This window comes from Sinocyclocheilus rhinocerous, unplaced genomic scaffold (genome assembly GCF_001515625.1).
Source record: "Sinocyclocheilus rhinocerous isolate Xijiao unplaced genomic scaffold, SAMN03320098_v1.1 scaffold711, whole genome shotgun sequence".
NCBI classification, from domain to species: domain Eukaryota; kingdom Metazoa; phylum Chordata; class Actinopteri; order Cypriniformes; family Cyprinidae; genus Sinocyclocheilus; species Sinocyclocheilus rhinocerous.
Window position 1 is genome coordinate 2,172,284 of NW_015641018.1, and position 3,926 is coordinate 2,176,209.

Genomic DNA, 3,926 nt, shown 5'->3' on the forward strand with positions numbered 1-3,926 from the left:
AAGACCAACATTTAAAATCGGCATAAAATCAAAACTACTATTAACTATTACTATTTAGATTGTCTTCATAATCTTTAGTAAAAATCTTCAAATTTGGGGTGAAAAATGTGAGAGTAAATAATTGGGTGGACTATTGATTTATCATGATGAGTTTAAAGGAAGACATTAAAGTAGGGCTGGGCAAAAAATCGAATGCGATTTTCATGCGAATCTCGTCAGTAAAGCCGCTTCTGGTGATTAGTAGTAAATCTCCAGCACGTGCTTTCAGATGGAGCAGCATTTACTACACAGAACCGTAGATCACTACACAAAAATCGCAGGCGATTCATTGCCGATTTTGAACGCGATTTTGTGTAGCTTGTCAGTGAACTACGGCTCTGCGTAGTAAATGCCGCTCCATCTGAAAGCACGTGCTGGAGATTTACTAGGCCTACTAATCACAGGAGCGGCTTTACTGATGAGATGCGCATGAAAATCGCATTAAAGGAAGAAAAACTGTTCTCCTTGTCTTCCTACAGTTTTTAGACTCACCCAGGATCTTTATCAGATTCAGTTCAGACCCCAAACTCCTCTGTTGAGCTCTCTCAGCTTCTTCTCAACACTCCTTTCCTCTTCTCCCCCTCTCCGCTTTCTTTTCGGCTTTTCCCTCTCTCTTTCTCTCATTCACTGTGCCTCTGCACAGATGGTCCTCATTAATAAAGCAAGCCAGACTTTCACCCTCTTTTGAGTGTGTGTTTCTGAGAGAAAGAGGAGGAATCAATGAGCAGCAGATTGGCTCACTCCTGTTAATTATGCTAAAATATTGTTAAGCGCAGGAAATTAATGTGGCAAACAGGATGCGATGTAACAGCTTACCGCTGGGGCTTAAGCCCTGATGGAGAGGAGATAGAAACAGGCCGGTGGAAATGTTTTGGAGTTTATGTTCTTTCAAGCATATCTTGTAAAGCATGAGAAAACCAGAACAATAAAAACTATGAAGGCAAATGGAAAGTAGTTTATTTTCCAATTGCATGAATCCACAGTGCAGTGCAACAAGAACTGGGATGGTTTGCTCCTGTAATGGAGGAGGGAATACAAATCCATTTCCAATTTAGATCGAAGAGCAGATCTTATTTCATCTCTTCACCTTTCTAAGTTAAAGTGTTGAGGTAATGTATTACAAGTAATGCGCGTTACATAATCAAATAAGGGTTTTTAAATAACAACTTATGAATAGCTTTACTTGTTAAATTTACTTCATAATATCCACTTCCACCCTGGAGGAAAATACCTCTGTGAGAAAACCAAACGTAATTTACCTTTTCATAGAAAGTTACAAAGCAAAACGAAAGTAACTTAAGTTTCCAAAAATATTAGTCATGTTATACAAAAGTAATAAAAAAAAAAAAGTGTCTACACTGCACTTCAATAATGCGACTAAAATAGGAATACTCCACATGTCTTAATTCGATTTGTGTTACTTCGAGTATGACTTTAGTCGGATTAAGGTAATCAAAAATCTCATGTTTACATGGTAGATTCTTAATAGTGTTAAAATCGGATTATTGTTGTCCATGTAAACATACTCAGTGTCATTAGATAGGTTAGATTGGTTTTCTACGCTGTTAAAAAAGTACAGCATGTCATGACATTTTTTCCCTTTATTTTATAATGTTAACTTAACTTGATTAAACTTTTTCTGACAATTTATTTCAATTTAATTAGAAATTACTCAAAGCCACACTGACTCAAATTTAGGCAGCTAAGATTTTTTTCTTAGCAGTAATTTGTTCAGTAATTTATTTACAGTAACACATCTACCCACTATTTAGGATAACAGCTTTACCTACTCTACACAGTGAAATTAAACCAATAAAAATACAATAGTACATTGGCAACAAATAATTACAGATGAACCCTTCCTGGACACCAGGAACTCTTCCTACTGTAGCTGGGTATAGACAGGATTTCCCCCTCCTCTAACCAATAGCCTACTATAGATATAGTTATGCATTGCAGTGAAATAGGCTACCTTACATATGTACTATAGCTGCTAGTGGAAATGACACTGATCTACTGAGCAGAAAGAACAGTTTATTATTATTAATATGTGTAATACATATACTGCCTATTGTTCAATAAATATAAAAACAGTAGGCCTATTTATGATTTGAAACTAAAATAAAGTGTTAAAATGAAGATATACAGGTAGTTAATGTACTTTTTGTGGAAACCTTAAAAATACTCTAGTGTTTGATCTTTGACTTTAAATGCAAACTCTTAATGTTATGCTAATCAGCTCCCAACCAAGTCATTGTACGCGCTAATTTTGAACTCAGGATAAACCGGCAATGATCAATCCCGAAATGACGTTGATTGACAGAACAAGGCCCGCTTTGTTTTTAGAATACATCACGATCCTGCCAAAATAAATGATGATAACTAACATACCTGCATCACTAGCTGCACTTTCTCTGCGTGTCTGTTTATCTAGCAGCCCGCAGACGCTGCGTTCGTTTGGGCGCCAACTTAAGTCACCCATTTAACGTTTGTCAGCTGCAGAAAAGTTGAATTTTTGGCGTTTTCTTCATCGTACCCTGTCACTTCATACATTCAGAGGGTGGGACCCACTTGGAAACGGTGACATTAATTGGTTTAACTACAGGTGAGTGACAATTCATCTATCCAATGAATCTCTCTAACCCTGAGGTAGCGCTGGCCCGCATTAACGTAATTGAACGCAATTTAAACCTAATTTAAAGCTGCAGTCCATACGTTTTGCCTCTTTGTATATGAATAAAAGTAATGTAACAAAAAAGTAACAACACAAAAACAAAACAAAACAATGTAACACAAAGTAACCTAATTTTCTATTTTAAAAAGTTTCATAAATGAAATTTTGGTAAAATGCCGTTTATGTGTGAACTGGACCTTTTCAAAAATACTGGTAAATAAGTTCTGCCAATTCTTCTGGGTTGTAAAGTTGTAACATTACCAGTAAATTCTAAAACTAAATGTGTAAAAGGGGCCAATTTGATATAAAAGTAGCCTAACAATGTAGCACAAAAGTATCTTAACATTTCATAAAAAGTATGTAACATAATTAGTTACTTTTTATAATGAGTAGCACATACAGTAGTAACATAGTACGTTGAAAAAAAGTAACGTTGTCCAACCAAGCTAAATTGCTTTAATGAAATGATATTCGTCAAATGGTGCTCTCGTGTTTATTTAAGACGTTCTTGAATCAAGAAAATCTGATCCATTCAAATAAGAGAAAAGAACAAATGGGATGCAGACATTTTTTTTTTCAGATTAGGAATCCTCCAGGATTTCTGAATCTAGATGAAGTGTTCTTTTGACGTCCTGCAGTCTCTGCTGGAGTTGTTTTATGGTCATACAGATCCCGCGGAAGGGACTTTAACTAGTTTTGTTTCTCGTGTTATTTGTGCGTTAGGTCCACGCTGGGTGACACGCAGCAGGATAACTGTGTCGGCAATGAGATCGCTGGGCTTGATTTGTTAAGAGTAAGACATCTTAGTTGCCCCTTCTTTATCTTGTTAGGGGGTACCTAGGGTGCAATCTACCAGCTCTATCCTGAACCAGGCATGGGCATCTCACACTGAGAGTTTGATAAGACATCGACTGTTGGGCTTTTGATTGCTAAAAGGTCAAGCTGAGCTTTGTTATCGCACAAGAGAACAGTGGAGTGGCGGCACACGGGAACGTGACAGGAACACAGTCACCGTTCACAGTAAATTTACCGGAGATGAGAGACGCTGGCGGACTCCAGAATACCAATCAGTTCATCTCGCTGAAGAGATACAGCACTCAATATGCTAATTAGCAAAGAGTGCTTTCGTTTATTGTTTTCTGGAGACTCCTCACTTTTCTGTCTGTCACACATGAGTTAGCGGGTGGTTTGGAAAATGATAGCAAAGGGCTGC

The 3,926-nt window shown here is 37.2% G+C and overlaps 1 long non-coding RNA gene across 1 annotated transcript; it reads right to left on the reverse strand.

The window, feature by feature from the left end:
* Positions 1 to 621: 621 nt before the first annotated feature.
* LOC107753888 (uncharacterized) lies at positions 622 to 2,530 on the reverse strand. Its single transcript, XR_001641517.1, has 3 exons — positions 2,431 to 2,530; positions 856 to 937; positions 622 to 737 (listed from the first exon to the last, which is right to left on the reverse strand). It is a non-coding gene; the product is annotated as an uncharacterized LOC107753888 (long non-coding RNA).
* Between the last annotated feature and the right edge of the window lie 1,396 nt (positions 2,531 to 3,926).